A 25,621-nucleotide genomic window follows, 5' to 3' on the forward strand; every position below is an offset into this window, starting at 1 on the left:
TAATCTAGCCTTGATGTCATGAACACATGAACTAATGGTTTCGCATTTGTCATTGAGAGCATATGACGTAATTTATATATATATATTAAGATGGAAGAATGCGGTTTTACAGATACTATAAATGTGACTTTCAAATGAAAGATTGGTATCAAAGAGCACACCCAGGTTCCTAACTGACGACGAAGGTTTGACATTGCAGCCATCAAGTGTTAGACAGTATTCTAGGTTATTACGTGAGGAATTTTTTGGTCCAATAATTAGAATCTCTGTTTTTTTCAGAATTAAGTAGTAGGAAATTACTACAAATTACAGCTTTTTTATATCAGCTATGCATTCCGTTAATTTTGTGAATTGGTAAGTTTTGTCAGGGCATATAGAGCTGAGTATCATCAGCATAACAGTGAAAACAAATGCCATGCTTCCTAATGATATCTCCCAAGGATAGCATGTACAGAGTGAACAGCAACGGTCCTAGTACTGAGCCTTGTGGTATTCCATACTGAACTTGTAATCGATAAGACATCTCTTCATTTACTGCTACAAACTGATAACGGTCAGATAAGTATGATTTAAATATAGTGACAAATGTTACAGTCTCATAGTGCACCAGCAGGTGGCGGCGATGTTGCATAGTGTTGGTTATGGAACCGAGCTCTCGTGAAGTCTCGCGTGAGTTTGAGAGCGAGATACCCAGTGAGTGATGGTGTGTGATAACCACGAGAGCTGCAACTAAAACGATTAACTCCTGTTTTGCAGGTAAGCTGGTGGAAAGTTTGTGAGACTTGTGTATTAATGTTTATGTGTATATTCCCGAAGTGTTTGCATAGTGTGAATCACATGTATGTTATATTAACCGTGCTAAGAGTTGATTAGTGAGTTTGCACGTGTGTTAATGAGTTCACTTGGCCATTTATATGAGTGTTGTTTATAGAGAATATAGCAGAGATGTTGTTACAATTATTTCATGCTGAACTATAAGAGGATATTTGCATGTTTACAATGTAATGTTTAAAACGTGTTGTGTAAAGTCTCGCGCAAGTTTGAGAGCGAGACTTCCCTGTGAGTGATGGTGTGTGATAACCACGAGAGCTGCAGCTAAAACGATTAACTCCTGTTTTGCAGAATAAATCCACTTTAAATGTAGTAGTAAATGTAAATTGCAGATGGAGCAAGCTCAAGCCCGTCAAATATTTGAAGAGGAGATTGTCGCAATGGAGTGAGGGAGGAACAAGAGCTATCACAGTGACATCACCTGCGCTGTCTGAAGTGACTCTAAGGAGAGAGTTCCGGATCTGTGGACAAATTGGGGAGGCAGAACAGAGAGAGAAACTGTCCTACACCAGCCTCATGAACCAGACTGAGACTCAAGCGCTACTCCGCCGTTACTGGTTCCAATATTAGTATCCACTGACCCACAGTTAGTTGAACAGCCCATCATTGGGTTCAATGTAATTGAAGCAGTTCTCAGTCAAAAGAGGGGCTATAAGTCAGAAAAAGATACCATCGGTGAAGTGAGTAAAGCTTTCTGTGTGCCATTCAAAACGGCAAACCTGGTGCTCAAGTTAATTCAGTCTACAGATTCTGGAAGTGAAGCAGGTATTGTGCAGACGGGAAGGAGACAAATTCATTTAGCAGCTAACCAAGTTACAACTGCATTGGTTAAGATCAATACAGGGTCTCAGTTTAAAGGTCAAAGTCTACTATTAGTCCCAAGCAAAGAGCCTCCACTGCCAGAAGGGGTCGCTGTTGAAGAAGGAGTAGTTACTGTTCCCGCTGACAGATTTGCAGTGGTACCAGTGCCGATTTCTAACACCAATAACTATGCTGTTACCTTAGATCGTTGAATAGTTCTAGGTCATCTTCAAGTAATAAAATCTGCTTTATCTGTGGCTACAGAACAGAAAAACAGGGGCAATTCCACAGCCAGCAAAGACCAGGACAACACTGACAACAGTAAAAGTAAGGAAAATGTGAGTAAAAGTGATTCACAAAGACAAAAACCTAGTCAATGGGATCCTCCAGTCTCCCTGGACCATCTGAGTGGAACACAGAATGAGATAGTGAGACAGTTGTTGAGGGAGGAGTGTCATGCTTTCGGCTTTGACGAGGACGACATCGGCTGTATTCCCTCATTGAACCTGCATATTACACTTCACGATACCTCACCTGTGATGAAAACATACGTGTCAGTTCCAAACCGTTACATCAGGAAGTGAAAGAGTACTTTCAAGACTTACTGAATCGTGGGTGGATTGAAAAGTCCAGATCACTCTATGCATCACTGATGGTCTGTGTAAGAAAGAAAGATGGGACAATGAAATTGTGCTGTGACTACAGAGAACTGAACAGAAAATCAGTACCTGATCGACATCCAATTCCAAGAATACAGGACATGCTGGACTCTTTAATCAGTAGTTCCTGGTTTTCTGTGTTGGATCAGGGAAAAGCCTATCACCAGGGGTTCCTGGATGAGAAAAGCAGGCCCTTGACTGCCTTCATAATTCCTTGGGGTTCATACCATTGGGTGAGGATACCTTTCGGCCTCAGTTCAGTACCAGCCGAATTTCAACGGAGTATGGAGGAGTGTCTGGTAGGGCTTAGAGATGATGTGTGTCAACCCTACCTTGATGATAATCTTGTCCATAGCCCTAGTTTTGAGGACCATGTCAGTCACCTCAGAGCTGTGTTACAGAGAAATCAGCAGCATGGTGTAAAGCTCAGCCCTCGTAAATGTGAGATCTTTCTGAGGAAGGTGAGATTCCTTGGACGCCTTGTGTCAGGAGACAGATATACAATGGATCCTGCTGAAGTGGCTCCCGTGCAGGCCTTAAAAGATCAAGTTCCTGCTACTATAGGTGATTTGAGAAAGCTGCTTGGATTCATCTCATATTACTATGCTAACCAGAGGTGTCAAGTAACGAAGTACAAATACTTCGTTACCTTACTTAAGTAGAAATTTGGGGTATCTATACTTTACTGGAGTAATTATTTTTCTGACGACTTTTTACTTCTACTCCTTACATTTTCACGCAATTATCTGTACTTTCTACTCCTTACATTTTAAAAATAGCCTCGTTACTCCTATTTAATTTCGGCTTGTTTTCATTCCGGCATGTCGTCGTTAAAAAAAAAATTGGCCAATTACACAAACGGTTTAGATCTGAGTCCCGCCTCCTGAATACACATCGCTAAACTGATTGGCGTTGTGTTTTCTTTCTAACTTGTGAGAGGCTGTAGTCACATTTGGTTGTGCGCAGCGCCAAAACTCCTCCAAAGGAAACCTAGATGCGGTAAGCGAGGGAGAAATCGGGGCAAATCGCGTCAAATGATTGAGAGAGAGAGAGAGAGAGAGAGAGAGAGAGAGAATTAATTGCATTTTTTTCCTTACATTACTTTTACTTTTATACTTTAAGTAGTTTTGAAACAAGTACTTTTATACTTTAACTTGAGTAAAAAGCTTGAGTTGATACTTCAACTTCTACAGAAGTCTTTTTAAACCCTAGTATCTATACTTCTACCGGAGTAATGAATGTGAATACTTTTGACACCTCTGATGCTAACATACCTGATTTTTCCAGACTGGCGAAACCCCTGTATCAGCTATTGTCATCACCCCCAGAGGAAACATCACCTGTGGAGAAAAGAGTAAGAGGAAAATGTCTCAACAGACGACACAAAGGTGGTCCTCCATCAAACACACAGATACAGTGGACTCAAAGCCATCAAGAGATATTGAACTTTCTCATTGACAAACTGACCACCCCACCAATATTGGGCTATCCAGATCTCACCCAACCGTTCATTCTGCACTGTGATGCATCACAAGAGGGGCTAGGTGCTGTGTTGTACCAGAGGCAGAACAGTAAATTAGTGGTGATTGGTTATGCTTCCAGAACGCTAACTACACCTGAGAAAAATTACCACCTTCACTCAGGGAAGTTAGAATTATTAGCATTAAAATGGGCAATATGTGAATGTTTTAGGGACTACCTGTACCATGCTCCACATTTTACAGTGTATACTGATAATAATCCTTTGACTTATGTTCTCCCCACTGCCAAGCTCAACTCCACAGGCCATTGATGGGTGGCTCAGCTGGCAGATTTCAACTTCTCCATAAAGTACCGTCCTGGCAAGAGCAACGTGGACGCTGATGGTCTGTCCCGGATGCCAGTAGACATTGATCAATTCATGGAGCAGTGCACTGGAGGAGTGAGTCAGGAAGTCATCAGTGCATCTATTCAGGGAGTGTTGGTGGGCGAAAACACCCCGCTAGCATGGGTTACTGCAACTCAAGTACAAACCCTCCAGATGGTGAGTGATGCTGCTGTGTCTACGTCAGACAAACCGCGCACACTGAAGCAGATCTTAGAAAGTCAGAGGAAAGACCCTGTAATCGGTCAAGTTTTGCAGTATAAAGTTAATAATCAGAGACCATCAAGACAAGTATTCAAAACTGAGCCGACAGATGTGAAAATGCTTCTGAGACAGTGGCAAAAATTGTACATCAATGAGCATGGCATACTTTACAGAAAGGCCAGTGGAAGAGATCAGCTTGTTTTGCCAAAAGAGTATCACCAGATTGTATTCAATGAGCTTCATAAGGAAATGGGACACTTAGGAGTGGAGAGGATAGTGAATTTGATTCGTGATCAGTTTTACTGGGTTCGTATGCAGAGTGACACAGAGCACTTCATTGCTAATGTTTGTGAGTGTTTAATGCGGAAGAAACCACACAAGGCCACAAGAGCTCCTCTTGTTTCAATCATCACTACACAACCGTTTGAGCTAGTATCTACAGTATAGACTTTTTAAATCTGGAAACCTGTAAGGGAGGGTACGAGTACATTCTGGTTGTCATAGATCATTATACTTGTTTTGGACAAGCCTATGCCACTAAAAACAAATCAGCCAAGATGGTGGTGGACAAGATCTTTAATGATTTTGCTTTACGTTTCGGATTCCCAGAAAAGATTCACCATGACATGGGTAAGGAATTTGAGAACCAGTTGATGTACCAACTGCAGAAGTGTTGTGATGTGCGATCATCTCATACTACCTGCTATCACCTACAAGGAAATGGACAGGTAGAGCGCTTCAACAGAACATTACTGTCTATGTTGCGCACACTTACAGATGCAGATAAAACACAATGGAGAAAGTCATTGGAGAAGATGGTTCACACTTATAACTGTACTTGCTGTGAGGTCACAGGTTTTTCCCCTTTCTACTTGCTCTATGGTCGTTCCCCACATCTGCCTACCGATCTGCTTTTCAACCTGCAGCCAACAGAAGGGAATGAGAATTATGCTGAGTATGGGAAGAATTGGCAAACGAGGATGCGTCAAGTTTATGAGATTGCCTCCAGAACAGCTGACAAGGAAACCTCAATGAGTAAGCAGGGGCATGACAGGAGAATTCATGGAATTGAATTCAGCCGGGGGGACGAGTGCTGGTCTGAAATCTATCTGAGAGAGGAGGACCCGGTAAGCTCCGATCGTACTGGAAAAATCGAGTGTACGTGATTGTAAAAAGGAGGAGTGACGAGAGTCCAGTGTATGAAGTCGTACCTGAAGGAGGAGGTAAAATGAGAGTGTTACATCGGAATCTACTTCTCCCTTGTGATAGCTTGCCATTGGAGAACTCCGAAGCAACACCACAACCAGAGACAGTGAGAGAGACAAAAGTAAGCAGAAAAGACTGAAAATGCTTGGAAGAAGTTCAGAGTTATGTGTCAGAGAACGAGGATGTTCAAGATGGTGAGCTAGTGCTACAATTTCCTACTTCCTTGAGGCAGTGCCGTAAGTCTGTTCGTCTTAATTCTGATGTAGAACCGTTCACGCCAAATGTGGGACAGCACTGGGAACGAGAGTCACAGAGGATAGAGGAGAAGATAGCAAACAATGGGCCAGAGGAGCGGATGGAAGAGTATCTTGGAATGCCTGCAGGACAGTCGGGGGTATCCGAAGAACAAGCATCAGTTGAGAGTGAGGATGATGACTCTATACCTTTGAATTCTTATCCAAGGAGAGATGGCGTCGTCCAAAGATTCTGACATATGACTCGTTGGGTCAGCCATCTGTGGTGGAAGTTGCGATTGATAGACTAGATGTGAGTAGAGAGTCTGCAGTCCAAAGAATGTGGCGACCATGGGCAATGTTGGTTACCAGCTAAACGTACACTGATTAGCCACACTTAATCAGGACTTGTGGAAACAAATGTTTTCATGGACAGTGATCTTTTTTCAACTGCTTAACATAGGCAATTAAGGACATTGTTGGCTTACTCTACAAAGTAAGCTAAGAAGGGTAGTAGACTAAAGAATTGTCTGGCCGAAATGGGGAGTCTATTACAAAAGAATGTGTATAAGCGAGATAAGTGTTTACTGTTGCTGGAAATATAATATCATTGTGCAACAATGGATAATGCAACCAATGGTTGATTTGACATTTTGTAGAGTGTATTTCAAGTGTTTGAAATTTAAGTCATCTCTACTATTATAAGGTGTTTGCTGCGAAAGTTCTTGATTATCAATTATAGTCAAATCTTAAATTTAATCTTTAAATTTAGTAGGGGAGAGTGTAGCACAATGACTGAGTATTGCACTCCAAGAATGTCATATATAATGGGTAGTGTTAAATATAGTGACAAATGTTACAGTCTCATAGTGCACCAGCAGGTGGCGGCGATGTTGCGTAGTGTTGGTTATGGAACCAAGCTCTTGTGAAGTCTCGCGTGAGTTTGAGAGCGAGACTTCCCTGTGAGTGATGGTGTGTGATAACCACGAGAGCTGCAACTAAAACGATTAACTCCTGTTTTACAGGTAAGCTGGTGGAAAGTTTGTGAGACTTGTATATTAATGTTTATGTGTATATTAAACTCTCTTTCTGATAAACTCTCTTGCTTTTTTGGGAGTGAAATCTTGCCAGATGAGTCTTTTACGCACCTTTAGTTTTGAAAGTATACACACAATGTATGTAAAAGCAGTGGAGTGTTCTGGTCACGTGCCAGTATTTCAGTTGGTAGTGCTGTAGAAGAATTGACTGGCTATTGCCTGAAAACTTTCAATGACAACAGAGCATAACTTTGGCCACACCCTGATGGAGAAAGAAAAGAACAATTGATAAAAAAAAATAAAAATAAAATGACGCTTATTAAATAATTTAACGTAACTATATTAGTTAGGACTATTTCCTTAAATTTGTGATGAAACAGGAGTTACAACCAATTTTACTCCATATTGTAACAGATTTATGATTCAAATATACCTAGGCTATACAATACAAAGTATTAAAAAAATTGAAGAACTCTAATCCAAGATTATGTGATCACTAACATAAATCACTTACTAGTGAACGAATTTGAGTAGACAAAATAAAAGTATCAGCTGATTCACGACCTAGCAAGCTTATTGAGGCACCCATTGATATCGGCCTTGTGAAATGTCGTCCTCCTTGAGAGATCAAAACGCTGTTTGAAAATGAGTGCCATTTTATCGTAGCTGGTAACGTTAGATATTTAGGTTTAATAACTTCAGTCTCTTATCTTCACAGGATTTGCAAACGTTTTCACAAGCTAAACCCCATTCATCACGCTCACGTTACCCTAAAATAGCGTATTAATGTGTTTAACATTACACGTTTCCTAGTTACTTGCATCTAGGCATAAAAGTAGGCCTAATAATGTGACATGGGCTATAATGAGAAAGACCGTGTTCTCTTCATACCAACTCTTCATGTTACGGAAACAAAAAATGTAATACAACATGCCGAAATTAAACATATTATATATTATAGTAGTACATTTGACATGTTTTATTAATTAAACAAGGTAATATACCGTTCCCTTAACTTAACAAATGTTATGGCTGCCCTTCCCCTCGGACATAATTTAGGCTTTATACGGTTTTAAATGTATGATTATAAATATCCACACAAAAACAACGAATATGTTTACTGTTACTGAACAGAGACTCACAACAAGGATGGTAATGAGGAGAAACAGGTTTATTGAAGATAAGAGGAACTATGAATTGCAGATCACTGATTAAGTCTTGAAGGAATGGAGAATAGGAATACTGACAGTCTTATTGCGTTGCAGATGGTTATGGAGTAGTGATGTTACATTTGACAACGAAGCTTCAAAGCACGTATTGAATATGCAGCGCAATTTCTCATGAAGCTCCGTGCGGAGCGTGAATTGTTTTCAGAGAAACATGTGATCAACGAAAAACGAAAGGTGTGTTCGACATCGGCTGCGGCTGGATGCAACCGATCGGCGAGAGTAGCCGCGTGCAGGCGGGGAGGAGCTGCAAACGGAGACGTGAAGTCGGACACTTTCTGGTTCCCGTAGTGACCACTCACGTGGTGTTCGCATACTTTACCACAGCTTAAGTGAAATAAATCAATGCAATATTTGCCAAATAATACACAGATGTTTCAGAGACATTTTCATTCAATACTTTATGTATTGCTTTATACAGAGTCTGTTTGAACAAGAATAAAGTTCAACATAAGCTACTATCAATGAAGTGGAGTCTACGTTTTTTAATCAGTTTTAATTGGATAAACATGACACAATATACCATTGCAACGACATGAAAAGAGTGTTCACTGTTATAATAAACTGATTTGAGAGCTTTAGAGGAACTAAAGGTGTTCGAATAAACACGTGATCGTTGTCATGCAGTGAATCCGGCCAATCGTGGAACAGCTGTGTCGTCATCAGTCCACGTGCAGCCGCTCTTGAGAAGATGCGCTGGCTGAGTTCTCCGGCTACTCTCGAATCGCTCTCGCGGTACTTTGATGGCATATGTCACAGTCACGTGGCGTCGGCGCTGTCAAGTCGGACAAAATTTCTAACCTGCATGCACTGCTTTAAGTCAGCCGCCGATCGGTCTGCGCAGAGCTGCATGAAGTCGAACAAGCCTGAAGCCTCACTCTCTTTCCAGTCAATAATGACTGTTAATATGTGAATTATATTATCAGAAAACTGAACATTTAGTGTTGTCAGGCTTTTATTTGTGCTTAATGGATAAAACAACTCAGCTGCTCATAAACATGGCTGCTATAAATTTGACCTGCCACAAGATGGCGCTGTTTTCGACACTCTTGATGCTTTGAATCTTTTCCCAAAACATTCAGGGGAAACCTCAGTGCTTCATGAGGCTTCATTTGCCCATTCCTACTATGAGCATTAAAGTCACCACACCAAATGATCCTTCTAGCCAGCAGAGTACGGCTGTTTCCATTTATTGCATTCACAATGACCAACCTACCATCCCCTGACCAAACTTCAACAACTACATACAGCTCTTTCCATTTTTCTATTTCTCTATAAGAAACACCTTTTAAACAGGTGCTGGGGTGATGTGACAGCTCAGAACTCAGGTGATAGTGATCTCAGTGGTTGAGTGACTGTGGAGCCTGGTGATTCAGTGCAGGTGAGCAGAAGGAGGGATGATGGGAAATGTAGTGTAGGATGGTGAATATGCATGGAAATGATATGCAGATGATGTTATGCATAGTATAACTAGGTGTTATAGGCGTTATATGCATGGTTTTATAAATCTGAAATCTATACATAAAGTTTTATACATGAGGCCCCTGGATTATGGAGTCCTGAACTAAAATAAACAAGATCAATTTAAAACCAAGTGTGCTAATCTGAATTAGCATGACAGAGGTTGCCTATAAAACATGGAATGAACCAAGAAAAGCTTAAAATTACATGGAACTGAGAAGCAAATCCAAGGAAAACAACTGCAGCAGAAAAAGACTGCAATCAAAAAGAACTTTACTAAACAAGATCTTTTTTTTTTTTAAAGCAAGCAAAATAGGGGTGGTAGTGAGCAGGAGATGGAATAGAACGTGTTTGGCTGAGTTGCCTAATTTTTTGACTTGTCCAAATACCCACACTTGCAGTCTTTGCACTTGACCACTTGTCTACTTTCATGATGTATTTCCTCTATTTGGCCCAAGTGTTCAAGTAGGCGTAAAGACTGCAAGTGTGTGTAGAACTTTTAATTACTCGATGGGACACACTTAAAAAGTGTTTACAGAGCTTTTATTTATTATATTTTCAATACTTTGCATTTTAAAATAAATTTCGACATGTCTGTTTAGTAGTGGCTATGTAACTAACAGAAGACACAAATTTAAAATTGTAGTGGTTTTAATTAAGCTATATAAACAGTTTCAAATGTTATACATAATAGGCTTACACATACTCGCACGCGCTCTGCAGGTGGCCAAGACCGCAAGTGTGGGTATTTGGACAAGGCATCTATCTAATTTTGTATTAAAATCAACATATCTTTTGTAATTATCCCCGATTTGTAACGTACATAGTGAGTGAAATGAACAAGCCTTGTAAAGAGTGATGGCCTCGAAGCTTCGAAAATATAAAGAGTTCAGATTCCGACCATGCCCGTGCCCTTCTGGTTGCACCGATGCATCCAGACAATACTGCAAACGAAATGGATATGGAAGATTTAAATCTCAGATTCTGATATCCTTAAAAATAGGGCTGGCACAATAAACCGATGCATCGCGATTCGTGGATCGATTTCAATTTTTTCCCGAATGCATTGCAATTCTCTCTCGAATCGATTCTGAGCTTGGTTTTTAACAGCAGATGGTGCTCTAGGCTATTTTTTAACCGCACGCTCAAATGCTCATGAAGAGCGCTGAAGAGTCTGAGAATGTTGCACCTCAGAAAGCTTTTATGACATTGAGATTAATATAAACAGCCCACTGCAAACGCCCTTGTAATTTGCTTCAATCTTTATGAATGATTATTTTATAGAAGGATCAAGTGGTGTGTGTAAGGCATTGGAACCCAGCAGAGTACGGCTGTTTCTAAAGGACACAGTGCCATCTGCTGTTAAAAACTAAGCTTAGAATTTATTTGAGAGAGAATCGCAATGCATTCGGAAAAAATTTGAATCGATTCAGAATCATTTCTCGATTCACGATGCATCGATTTATTGTCCCAGCCCTACTTAAAATCAGACATTTCCACAGTGATAAGGACTGAACTTTAAAGCTCTTTAAACTTTTAACTTTTAACTTTTTAAAGAGCGAGCTACAAGCAGTCAGAACTGCATGGGAAGCATTGAAAGCATACCTGAGAGGCCAAATTATCTCGTTTTGTGCAGGTCAGGGTAAAATCAGAAAGGATCGACTTAAGAAATTGACAGAACAAGTCAAGTCACCTTCATTTATATAGCGTTTTTAACAATATGGACTGTTTCAAAGCAGCTTTACAGTGATAATAGGATTTTACAGCAACTCTAGAATAAAGTTATTGTCCAGCTAAAGTTAGTTTTGATCGATTCACTTCCGTTGCAAAGATCATTAGTTATTAACTTAGGGGCCGCTTACACAACACCGTTCTAACAGAAAACCCTTAAGCCCGCTCATTCGCTGAATTATTTATCGCTTCCGAGTAGCCATGTGAACTGGAACTATTTTGACAACTTTTATCTGTACAGAGGTAAAGTAAAGGGAAGGGAAGGAGGCCTTCACAGGGGAGAGACTAGTTGACACTTCAGGACTGCGTTGTCGTCGTGTCCAGGTGCAGGTCCTTCATCAGATCTGGATACGTTTATAAACCTTGGGATAAACAGAGAGACTAATATTTGCATAGACGCCATTCTTCTTATGATGTAATGAGTACATCAGGATTTATGGGGAGTGTTCCCGGTTCCGGCTGACCTAATCTATGCAGCCTAACTGTCACATCCACCGTCTGTCTTCCTCATCTGTCTCTGCACTACACTCCCCAGAATCCTCCTTGGCGCACACCTGCACTCACTCTCCTCTAAGTAGTAATCACCGTCACCTGGATCCCATCACCAGCTCACCTTTATATTCAGCACTCAGTCACTCACTCTTTGTTTGGTCTTGTCTATACATGACTCACAGACTCTCTACTTCACCTACCTGCATACTTACTGTCGATCCTGATCTTCTTCAGCCTTTCTTTAGTCCATCTTCAGAGAATCTTCATCATCTGCATCTGCAAGAGAAAGAGAGACTTTGTTATCATTCAGTTAAGCTTCATCCAATTATCTACTTCCTGTTTACTCACCTTTCACGCTGTGTCCGATCCATTCTGCTATTAAAATATCAAACTTACCATCTTGCCTGCTTCGTTTGTACGAAACCTGACACTAACATTGAATTATAGAAGTTTATAATGTGTTGTGTATGCTAGGTCAAAGAGATGTGTTTTTAGTCTAGATTTGAACTGACAGAGTGTGTCTGCTTCCCGGACAATGTTAGAAAGACTGTTCCAGAGTTTTGGTGCTAAATAGGAAAAGGATCATCTACTGCCAGCAGTCAATTTGATATTCTAGGTATTATCAATTGGCTGAGTTTTGAGATTACAATAGAAGTGAAGGACTATAATACTTTAAGAGCTCGCTCAAGTACTGGGGAGCTAAACCATTTAGTGCTTTGTAAGTAATCAGCAAAAAAATTTAATTTATACAATGTTTAATAGTGAGCCAATGCAGTGTTGATAGAACTGGGCTAATATGGTCATACTTCCTGGTTCTAGTAAGAACTCTAGCTGCTACGTTTTGGACCAGGCGTAGTTTATTTATTAACCCTCTGGGGTCCTTCGGGTCCAAATGGACCCGAAGCGTTTAAATAAAAAAATGTTAAAAATCATAGCTTCATTGGAATGGTCCGAGATTTGGTGACTTTGTTGGTACTTGGTATATGAACACCCAAAAAAATTGGGGACAGGATTTGAATAGTCTAAGTGGTTGTAAAAAAAATAGTCACACTCAGGACCTTCGGGTCCAAATGGACCCGCCATAGGAAATTAATGGGAAATTGGCAAAAATGTGAAAATGCAGAGTTTTTTTTGTGCGTACAATCTACAAATCAGCCACGATCCAGAAAAAAAGCACACAACAGTGAAGGGGTTAATCTATAAAACATCAAGAGTGCAAAACAGACACATCCACACACACACACACAAACACACTTTTATACACATACACACTAATAAATTCAGATTACAAAAATCTGTTTTGAATTTTTAAAAATCACAGCTTCATCGGAATTTTCCGAAACTTGGTGACTTTTATGGTATTAGGTATGTGAACACACAAAAAATATTGGGGTCATGATCCAAGCACGTCACACTTCTGCTCTTTGGTCAAAAATTACCCCCATAGGAAATGAATGGGAAATTGTCAAAAATATGAAAACACAGAATTTTTTTGTGTATACAATCTACAAATCAGCCAGGATGCAGAAAAAAAGGACTCAACAGTGAAGGGGTGAATCTCTAAAACATCAAGAGTACAAAAAACACACACACACACACACATTTAAAAAAAAAAAAAAAAAATATATATATATATATAAAAAATGTCTATTATATTCAATGGGAAAAAATGGGTCATAATTATTGAATAAATATTAATTAAAATCATAAAATTATCTCAAAACACCAAAAAAGAAAAGAAAAAATATTATAGAAAACAAGTAAAAAAAAATATATATGATTTTTTATATATATATATTAATCCCGCCCTCCGGGTCCATTTGGACCCGAAGGTCCTGAGTGTGACTGTTAAACGAAGGACCCCAGAGGGTTAAGTGTGCGGGGCAACCACCAATAAGAGCATTACAATAATCTAGCCTTGATTTCATGAACGCATGAACTAATTGTTCTGCATTTGTCATTGAGAGCATATGACGTAATTTAGATATATTTTTAAGATGGAAGAATGAGGTTTTACAGATACTAGAAACGTGACTTTCAAATGAAAGATTGGTATCAAAGAGCACACCCAGGTTCCGAACTGAGGACAAAGGTTTGACAGAGCAGCCATCAAGTGTTAGACAGTATTCTAGATTATTACGTGAGGAAGTTTTTTTTTTGTCCAATAATTAGAATCTCTGTTTTTTCAGAGTTAAGTAGTAGGAAATTACTAGTCATCCAGATTTTTATATCAGCTATGCATTCCATTAATTTTGTGAATTGGTAAGTTTCGTCAGGGCGTGAAGAAATATAGAGCTGAGTATCATCAGCATAACAGTGAAAACTAATGCCATGCTTCCTAATGATATCTCCCAAGGGTAGCATGTACAGAGTGAACAGCAATGGTCCTAGTACTGAGCCTTGTGGTACTTCATACTGAACTTGTGATCGATAAGACATCTCTTCATTTACTGCTACAAACTGATAATGGTCAGGTAAGTATGATTTAAACCATGCTAATGCAAACAGAACAGATATTAGAACTTTGAATAGTTGTTTGCCATATTCAGCAACTCTTTTACAAGTTGTAAATTACAACGTATGTTCTTACAAACTGAATTCAATTTGCTAGCAACTAAACAAGCAGAATACCTTCTTTCTAAATTGAGCTGTAATTTCTATGAGTATAGGGGAAAAGCTGGGAAACTTCTGGCTCACCAGTTGTGACATCAATCTGTTCTTCATGTTTTTTTGAGATAGGCTATGTGATGATCAAGCCCTGAAGCACACGGATAGTACAGAAATTAATTCTTGTTTTCATACATTTTAACGGTCGTTATACTCCTCGGATCCACCCTCTGACCCGTCAGAATTTTATTTATTTTTGTAAACTTGATATTCCATTGATAGACCCCAAAAAAGCAGTGCATTTAGCCAATTATGATTTCAGAAATAGAAGCGGCAATCAGGAGTATGCAGACTGGCAAAATCCCAGGTCTAGATGGATATCCAACTGAATTCTTAAAATTCTGTACTCAACTTTCCATGTTATTACTATCTGTCTTTAGCCCTATTCGGACGGGATTAGTTTACAAGGGTAGATTGAGTAATGTAATTTTACCAAAGGACGTCTGTAATAATAATGGCCAATTCACACGGGATAAGAAATCTCAGTAAAAAACTGTTTTGCCACAGACTTGTACCCACCACCTAGAACGCAACTGAATGCTTTTTCAAGCACCTCATACTTGAAAAACCGCAGAAAACTACTTTTAAACAGGAAATTACGGAATATTTACATACATATTTACAGCAGGTCTATTTGCACGGGATTAGTATTACCTGAAGTCATTTTTCCAGACCATTTTCCAGAAGGTAAAAGTTGCCGTAAATTTTACCAAAATTGTCCGTAATGATTACTGAGATGGCACATTCGGACGAGACTAAAATCACTGAGCCAAGATGTGTGTGTTGTTGTTGGGGTCAATAAGGTACCCCTACAAATTATAATGAGTAAAATCTCTGAAGATCTCTGAAGTATATTCCCATTTATATTTACAATTTTTAGCACACCAAAATTGTCCAGCCTGTTACACAGGACTATTAATATGAGGGAACAAAAAGGTACAATTCCATTAATCATCCTTCATAATGAGTAAAACCAAAAAATATAGTTCTGGGCCCGGTTGCATGAAAGCCCTTAAAGAAATAATTCACTTGTGTTGGGATGTATTTCATACTACATTACCCATAAGGCTTTGGGGAGTGTATTACGTAAGAGATGCGATTCAAGCATATGGGTTAGCTGTCAGATGTGTACGCTGTGTTGAATGAGCTGTTGCTCTCAATAAATCCTAAGAGAACATATACCTGGCATGAGCGTATATGTGACATCACTTAAAAATGAAAATGATGTCATAATTTCTTGTATTTAACAAACATAACAAACCTGTATTTACATAACAAACCTGTATTTCTTTCTTCAGCTGAACACAAAGGAAGATATTTTGAAGAATGTCGATGGACCCCATTGACTTCCATAGTATTTTTTTTTTTCCTATTATGGAAGTCAATGGGGTCCATCGACATTCTTCAAAATATCTTTCTCACGGTGAATCATACACCTACAAGATGTTGCTAATAAACTGGATGTAATTTAAGTTCTGTTGCTTTTATAGGAAAATAAATATGATGAACAAGACACCGAAAGTAGCCTACTGTTATTTATTTCCATTCGAAAGACGTGTTTATCAATCATTTTTAGTTTCATTTCAGACATGTTTTTATATATTTTATATATATTGACATGTTTTTATATATTTTCAGTCACATTTTATAAATATGACAACAATCACATAGAGATCGTACTGTCAGAGAGTTTGGGAATATTCACACACTGTAGTGAATGTGACAAACATAATTCACCCTTGTTGTTAAGCGTAGTTCTATAAACTGTTGATTATAAATGCAGCACTTTGTTCTTAGCATGTTTCTTCATGATTGTTTAGGGATCGCGGTCCCTTTAAAATGTTCTGAATGCATGATGACGTGGGACGCTTGTCAGCGCCATTTTGTTTCAGTGTTTTTCCTACTAAAAAATAAATGACACACGCATTTGTGTGCTCAACATGAGAAGTTGTCTCTTGCAATTTACTGCAATTACCACAACACAATTTATACACATAAAAACATGATATCAGAGTTTTAAAATCAAACATTTTAAAAGAGAACAATACATCAGTTTTGCAAACCAATGAGCATTAAGCTGTGTCGGCAGCAAGTCGTTTCCCATTGTGCTTTTGATCAGCGCAGTCGGTGGAGAGCATAGACAGTATGAGAAATGGACACAGCGACCCCCATTGGATTCAATGGAGAAAAGTGAAGTCAATTAGAAGCTCTCACTTCCTGATGGCTGAGCGTACTGCGCAGACTCAAACTGAGCTTGACAACGTAAATGTGACGTGAGCAACCTGTCTGTCTTCTAGTAGCTGTGCCAAGAGAAATCGGAATCATTCCCTTCTGAAACTTGCAGAGATGGAGAGTGTGAGTAGGAGGTGTCCATGAGCTAGGAGCAGGAGCAACTTTTGCTAAGTATTCTGATTATTTATTTTGTCATTTTGCCTCCACGTCCCCCCGATTGCCTGCGAGCTTCTCCTCCTGTCCATATGGTAATTTCTCTACTGTGCGACAGAGAGTCGTGTGGTTATGACACAATCGTTAGCCTATTTTTACAAAAACTGCTTCTACGGGGCTATAACGTAAGATACAAGGTAATGGAGCCTTTTATACATTTTCGTGTTTCTTTAGAAATAAATAATGGACAAATGGAGTCTTTAAACACCTCAGATGTAAAGTTATTCGCTGTCAAAGTGACGCCAAAATGAATGGGAGTCAATGGAATGCTAACAGCATGTGAGGGTCTGCTAATCAATAGCGGCGCCCGGGAAGCTTCAGTTTTTTCCGAAACATTGGCCCCCTGGTGGAGAGCAACTGCGCCAGACTGCAGAATCCGACAAGTCCGCCTCACCATCGCAAGAGTCTTTTGACATACGTCAGCATGACATCAAGGTAAGGCGGACCACACTCGGACACATTTCTAGCCGGCATCACCGGTGATCGGTTCTGCGCAGCTATTGCTCATCTCAAACGAGCCTATTATTTCAGGTGAAGCCAGGTGCATCTCAAATGAGCCTACACACAAATCATTTCGATTCACACATGAATGACAATTTTCACATTCATGGATAAACTCGTAAATTTAAATAATTCGAAAGTTTTTGTGCACAGTTATATCTACGAATTGTGTTTTGCATTTATGTATTTTATGAATATGTAATTTTATTTTGCGCACGTGAATTACTTTTTGTGGAAATATATATTTTTCACGAACGTGAATTGTTTTTTGTGCAATTATGAAATTAGCTACGCATGTGTGCTCTGTGTTTTATTAATGAATTGTTTTGAATTATTAATGAGACCGATCTGCTTCTAAAAGGTTACGATTTTGTTATTTATTTATTTATTTATTTTACCCCTCCATGGGGACTGAGTGTGGAAACGGAGGAGCTGATACCACTTAGCGCCGGATGAAGCTTTAGCCTCTATGTGTTCAGCAGAAGAAAGAAATGCATACAGGTTTGAAACAACTTGAGGGAGAGTAAATTATGACAGAATTTTCATTTTTAAGTGAACTATCCCTTTAACAGAAATGAACTGTTGGCATATTTGTTTCACATCAATAATGTCCAGTTTGTCCTGTTGGGCATGGCACACAACAATATTGTTAAGTGTCACTTATGCCATTGCTCTGAGCCATGTTTTCAGTCTCCTAAGAGCACTGAAACTTCTTTCAGGCTCAGCTGATGAGACTGGGATGACAATAAGGGTTTCAAGGAGGATCTCAAAGGATTTCTCCCTAGCTTACCGCATCTAGTTTTCCTTCGGAGGAGCATTGCCGCGTCACACAAGAGCTTCTCACAAGTTAAAAAGAAAAAACAAAGCCAATCAGTTTAATGTCTTAAGCAGGCTCATATATATTAACCGTTTGTGTACCATGAATTGCGCATTTTTCTCAGAACGATCAGAAAGAGATTTTAATCTAAATAAGATGTTTCCTGATTAAATAATAAGCATAATACATAAAAAACACAAGACACAACCGGACAACAGAGGTTATATATATTTTAAGTTTTGATCGAAATGATTGCGACTAGGGACATATCAGCGTCCCAACTAAATTCTACGCCCCTGGAGTAAGGTAAATCAGGAGGAGATTGTAGGCAGCGTGTCAGTGGTCCATTTGGGTGATAGATGGCGGTAATGCACACTTGTCTGAAATCCGCCGCAGAAAAAGAAGAAGAGGAAGAACTTGAAGAAGAAGAAGAACTTGAAGAAGAAGAAGAAGAAGAAGAAGAGGGAGAAGAAGAAGAAAGACGAACACGCTGAATCGGTGGGGGAAGCTTCTTTGAATAAACACGGTATTTACAAAAAAAAAAAGACATACATTTAATGAGGTTCATAAAGACGTTGCAAGATGTCCAAAACATGTTCATGGATTATGTAGTCACGTTGTTGTGTCGATACAGAGTTAGAACATATACGTGTTACTCGTGTGTATTGACAATTCTTTCTAAGCTACAGTGTATCCAGTGTCGTGATTTCACAGTAATTATCCATGGCAACAGTCATATCAGTGTAAAATGAGTTTAATCGGTATCGGGGCCTTATTTTACGAGCGGTTTAAGTGCTATGCGACGCGTTTAAGTATTGAGTAAAAAAATTATAAAATAAAAACATAAATAAATAATTAATTAATTAGTTTTTGCAAACAAAAATAAATAATTGCTAAATAAAGTAGTGCAAAGATAAATAATGAATTCCAAAAATCAGTGACAGCTGTTAAACAAGCTTAAGAACTTTGTTCCTATTTCATTTTTGCAACATTTTTTATTTAATTTTTTTTTTACATGATTTTGCAACTCATTTTACAATTTTATTTATTTATTTATTTATTTGATTGGGACAGTGCATGTTAATAAACAAACATGGAATACATGCATGTAAACATGCCGGATTGTAGCCAAAGGCTAATTTCCATCCGTAGTCCCATAGCCATACCTAGGAGAGGCTTCTCACTGCAGAGCAAATGGGTGAATCTTACGTCTCGCTCCCCCTCGCTAGACGTCCAGCAAGGAGGAGCGAATGTACTTTGGGCCTAATGGGTGGAGCTAGAATGTCCAACCACACCCTAATCCTACCCACAACTCAACCCAATTAGATGTCCAGAGAAGTGGAGCTGGATGTCATTTGACTCTGCAGTGAAACACCACTTTGTTTCACTTCATGGCATTAGCTGTGTTCGACATCGGCTGCGGCTGGATGTAACCGATCGGCAAGAGTTGCCGCTTGCAGCCGGGGAGGAGCTGAAAAGGAGATGTGAAACATAGGTGTGAAATAGGCTAATGTTTATCACATGTCTAATAAAAAAACACTATAATGCAGCCAAGGCCAAATTATGACAGAGAAATTATTAATAAATTGCTTAGCTGGGTCTTCAGGCTATGCAGTCTGCTAATTCACCTCTCATCCAGATTCGTTATTTTGTTTTGTCCTGTCCTGTCACATCCCTAGTCTGAAGCTATGCTATGCAGGCGGGAACCTGCGAACATTTAAAGACTTTAATGATACATTTAAATAAATACAAAACGAAAGTAAAAGACAGCAGCCCCTCATGGATGACTGCTGTCACATAATAAAACAAACAACACAACAAAAATCCAGGCCTGGCCTCTCTCGTCCTTCGTCGTCGCTCCTCCTTTATGCTTCCGTTGCTCCTTGAGAGATACGAGACTGGTGCATCTAACACAGGGGTCACCAAACTTTTTTCTCAGGGGGCCACATTATCGTTCCTGACTGTGATGGGGGGGCCGGGGCCGGGTCAGCTATATAACATAGAATTGCGTGACCCAGACCAAAATGACCACCAGCAGGCCTCATTCTGTAGTAGAGATTACTAGCCTGGCACAGCCATCCCCACTACTATATCCACACTACTATATCAACACTTGATTCCTGGCACATATTTGTTTATCTTTACTAGTGGTTTGCAAAAGTAGTAATCGAGTCTTCACACTTTGTTTTAATTTGAAATACCACAGATATTCCATTTATTTATTTTCTAATAAAAATAACATCAAAGCTGTCAAGGTAAGAAACATCTGCCTAGTTGAGGTGATTGACACTGGCAAAGGTGAGTGAAAAACTATAAATTATAGGTAGGCCTGTTTATATTAATAATAATATTAATAATAATTGTGTGCAGCACTTAATAAAGGTCAAATAAATAGGCCTATAAAATAAATAAATAAATTTAAAAAACATTGAAATTATAATAACATTAGTAATAACATGAATAATAGAACAACTAACCAGCTCTACTCAACTTTTCATTTAACGCTAGCCATTTTGCTGTCCTGAACACTGACAGTTCTCTGCGCGTGCGTTGTCTGTCACTGCTTGATCTCGAGCATGTCGGGTGATGAAAATTCGGCAAATAGGCTATAGTTCATTTTATAACTAAATATAATTTTTTTTACTGAAAAAAATCAACAATATTATTATTGTCCAAAAAGCAATAAAAAAAAATAGGCCATGACGACTTTTGGGGATTGCCTCATAGGGCCGGTTCAAGTAGTGGGGGACAGAGGGGCTGGGGGGCCAGTCAAAGGGGGGTGGCGGGCCTGAATCGGCCCGCGGGCCTTAGTTTGGTGACCCATGATCTAACAGGTGTCGCTCCTTATCAATCACGCCACCGGCCTCGCACCGTTCTCCCACGGCCCTCAGCCTCGTCCTGCTCACCACATGAAAGTCGTTTGTTCATCCTGTGACAGCTCCATAGGCTAAAGACCAGCTTAATTTAGCTAAACAATCATTTCAGGGACATTGCGAGATACAAGCTAATGTTTTTTTCTACCACACATTATAATAAAGGCTTTATAAAACTGCACAGATTTTCCATATCATATAGATTTGAATGACATACACACCTTCCTACACAGAATGTGAACACATTTCCTATCATGTATGCCTGTGAAAGTCCAATCAGAGTAGAGTAGGCTTGCAGCCCCGTCCCATTCTGCTGGCTGCAGCCAGGTGTACTTAGTGCTGTTTGTGTTCAATTCCGAAATTTTTGGATTCGACTCTGATTCCCGATTCTGGAATCGATGGAGTCAATTCCAAGAATCTATTCCTCACAGTTATTTTCAATTCTTTTTTTTTTTTTAAGATTGGAGGAATCGAATCTCGCTGTTACCACAGAATATAAAGTGCGCAGAGAGTAGCCTTCTCATAATATGAAGCTTTATTTCTAATATGAAGATACATTTCTATAGCTCTGATAGATTTTAAATTGTAATTTTGGCTGCCCCTGAAATGGGTCATAGCCCCATAGCTCAGCAGTAAATACACTATTTAAAAAAAAACAAAAAAACACTCATTCAACTCAACAATGTGCATTATTGCATGGATGGAACAAGACATGTCATGTCCAAAATGCATGTGCACAGTTCAGTTGAATGATAAAGTTTACTTTAACTGTATGCTTTTGCACAAAATATGGGAAGCAAACTCTATACTGAAATAACCACAACATAAACAACAACAACAAAACTGAAATTAGAGTGAACAGTTTATCTATCACTCAGATGCGCGTGGAAGTTGTTCGTTACTATAGCAACAGTAGACTCTCGAACACTGATCTGTGCTCTCAACACATTTTCTTTCAGAATTATCATTGGCTGATAGAAAGAAAAAGTATAAATAAATAAATAAAAACACTAGCATTTCATTTTAAATTTTTAGTTTTTTGTACAAATTTGTAAATTTTATTGTACAAATCTTGTGTACCTAATATTTATCCAAATGAGTCAATATTGAATCAAATCACAAGAATTGAATTGAAATCGTGAAACTTGTCAAGCAATAATAAAAAAACGTAGCTTACCAGAAATTGAACCATGTAAACAATGTAACATGTTGTCACTAAACCTAAAATTCTGTGTAGTTACTAAAATGTTTTGACAATCACAAAACACTTATTGTGATGCAAGATTTTTTTTACACCAAGCCTGCACTGGTGCGAGCCGCTGCAGACTTCTTCCCGACAGTCAAAGCGGCATTACGTCATACGTCATTAAGGCTCTGCATTACGACAGGGCCTTAATGAGCTAGAGGCGAATTAATGATTAGCTCTGTTGAACTAAAATAGCCTCTTTAAAGGGCCCCTATTATGGATTTTTGAAAATGACCTTTCATGTAGTGTGTAACATAGCTCTAAGTGAATGAAAACATCCTGCAAAGTTTTAAATCTGAAAGTGCACCTTATATAAAGTTACTGTCTTTCAAAAGTAAGAGTCGACTCTGAGTCAATTAAATGAATTGTTTTTCAAACGAGTCATAAGCCGTTTCGTTGTGACGTCAAGACAAAACATTAGCATATTGTGTGCGCAGACACCAGGGAAAACTTGAACGCCCTCAAACCAGCAGCTGATTCCTGTGAATGCTGAAAAGCATCATGTCGAGAAGACGCTGTGCTCTACAATGTGAAGGTAAAGCCAGTTTTTTTTTCACTGCCCAAGGACGAGCATGTGAAGAATCAGTGGTTAAAATTCATCTTCACCACGATACCACAGCAGTATAATCCTAAACTTTTGCTGTGTTCCCTTTATTTCACTGACGACTGCTTCTCAAATCTCGGAGTTCAATCCAGGATTCGCAAACCGCTTGCTCTTGAAAGATGGTGTTCAAAATACTTAGTTTTGAGTTTTATATTGTGTAGGTCTCCTGCTTCTGGCTAACTCACATTATTACTTTCTCACTGAAATACTTCTGCTGATCAGTTGTGGGCCACTATTACCTAAAACTGTGTATATTAATGCAGATTGGCTGTCGTTCTCACTACTTTGAGGAAAGATTAAGCAGGGAGCAAGATTTGTTTTACCCACGTTTACAGTATCTCACGAAAGTGAGTACACCCCTCACATTTCAGCAAACATCTTCTCAAGGGACAATACTATAGAAATGAAACTTGGACATATTTTAGAGTAGTCAATGTGCTGCTTGTATAGCAGTATATATTTACTGTCCTCTGAAAATAACTCAACATACAGCCATTATTGTCAAAATAGTTGGCAACAAAAGTTAGTACACCCTAAGTGATAATAGCTGTACGTCGTTTAACCATGCAAAGCCACATGTCCTGTTCATCATTTTCATGTTTTTGTCTGCTTGACAGGACCATACAAATGTATGTATCTTGTATTAGAGCAGTTAAAATTTGTGCTTTGAGTACAATTCTTTCATACTGACTACTGGATGTTCAACATGGCACCTCATGGCAAAGAACTCTCTAAGGATTTGAGAATTGGAATTGTTGCTCTCCACAAAGTTGACCTAGGCTATAAGAAGATTGGAAACACCCTGAAACTGAGTTACAGTACAGGCCAGGGTCATACAGAGGTTTTCCAAGACGGCAGGGCTCGCAAAATCGCCTGCCCGACGTCCCGGGGCTATTGTGTTTTCCAGTCGGGCTACCAAAATGCATAACCGGCCTGCCCGACGGGTTAACTGAAATAGTGTTTGCGTCAGTCTTGTTATAATCAGATTCAGCACGTTATTCATCTTCAATCCGCAGCGGCGCAGAGCAGAGCGCACGTCAGAAAGGTGTGTGTGTGTGTGTGTGTGTGTTCATATGAGTCTCATTGGTCTGTCAATGACAGAATATTTGAGATGACCAATCATATCAAAGTAGGCGGGCTTTATGTTCACAAGAAGCTGCTGAGCGCGAATTTGAGCAGAGCAACTGACGCTTCAGTTTACGGCCAAGTGCGAGATAAGATGTAAGTAGCTAAACTAAACATTTCATATTTGACAGCTTTTTTAGGTCATAAATGTGAAACGAATGACAAAAATAATCAGACAAACGAATATACTTTTGTCGAATTTCGCCATTTTGAACTGAAAATAGGCCTATGTAACGTGACTAATAATTAGTTTACTGTCATTGTGAGGGGACATTAGCATTAACAAAGCCGTTTTCATGTTAGGCACAAGATTAATAATGAATGTGTACATGTTGAGAATTAATATACAATTTGTAGCCTTCAGTAAATTAAAAAAGTTCAGCTTTAGGAGGGGAAGAGACAGGGCAAGATGAGGAGACTGAGAGAAGTGATGGATAAGAAGTGAGAGCAGGTATTGACACATAATCTACTGCCCACTGACATTGTGCTATTTCTTATCCTTTTTTGGCCTTCAAATGTCTTGAAATGGACATATCAGAGAAATAAAAAATTTGAACCCCCTAATAATCTTAAATGTAGGACCTAGGCCTATTTGATTATAAAGCCCTGTATTAGGAATAATATCAATAATGAATGTGGACATACTGTGAATGAATTTAATAAACTTAGTTAGGCTACCTAGCTTTCCTAGTAGCTTTCAGTAAATTAATGCCTCTGAGAAAATTATTCATAAATCAATCAGTTGACCCTAAGTTTACTTCACTGACAGACAAAAATGAAAAGCCTAGGCTATATCAGTCAAAGCTCAGCTTTAGGAGGGGAAGAGACAGAGCAAGAGAAAAACAAAGAGAATAGGAGTGTGATGCTGATGAGGAGAGAAAAATAATCAGCTGCCCACTTACATGGTTTTAAAGCTAATGTTATCCAATTTTTTTGGTCCTCAAAACTTCTTAAAATGCACATATGTAGATCAGAGAAATCTAAATTTTCTCGGGGGTGCCCCCTAACCCCCCTGACTAGTCTACCTCACATTCGGGACCTCCGTGATGATAAAACACTGCCATCTGCATGTTAATGAAACTTAATAGTGAGCATTAGACCCTAACTAAAGTGTTACTTTTTTTTATTTTTTTTATCATACCCTCATTGGGGGCTGAGCCACCGACACAGACTGATTCATGTTCCATACTGGTCACACACATTTCAGTTCAGTTAGAACCAGATGCATATTTGTTGATATTTTGTGTTTGAGAAGTTTTTGATTCATTGTTTTAACTCCTAACCAATTTTCTACATGAATAAAATTGTCTTTTTATCTGAGCTAGTAAAATTCATTTCGGGCTACCAAAATCTGAAGAGTGCCTGCCCGAAGGGCTACCAGCGATTTTGAAATTTTGCGAGCCCTGGACGGGTTCCACTCGGAACAGGCCTTGCAAGGATCAATCAAAGAAGATGAGTCCTCGTGCTGTGAGTCAGGTGCAGAAGCTGGCTTCCAAAAACAGACGCATGAGTGCTGCCAGCATTGCTTTAGAGGTTGCAGAAGGTTAGCTTGTCAGTGCTCAGACCATACACCGCACACTGCAACAAGTCGGTTTGCA

At 39.1% G+C, this 25,621-nt stretch overlaps 1 protein-coding gene across 3 annotated transcripts in view; it reads left to right on the forward strand.

Moving 5' to 3' along the window:
- Positions 1-18,551: 18,551 nt before the first annotated feature.
- Positions 18,552-25,621, forward strand: part of psip1a (PC4 and SFRS1 interacting protein 1a) — a 121,239-nt gene continuing 114,169 nt past the window's right edge. For 2 of the 3 annotated variants that reach the window (XM_084401805.1, XM_084401807.1), the window contains exon 1: positions 18,552-18,701. The gene's annotated coding sequence lies outside the window, so the exon portion shown is untranslated. The remainder of the gene's footprint in view (positions 18,702-25,621) is intronic. The other variant, XM_084401806.1, reaches the window with a different exon arrangement.

Source organism: Rutilus rutilus (genome assembly GCF_951802725.1).
Source record: "Rutilus rutilus genome assembly, chromosome: 2".
NCBI lineage: Eukaryota > Metazoa > Chordata > Actinopteri > Cypriniformes > Leuciscidae > Rutilus > Rutilus rutilus.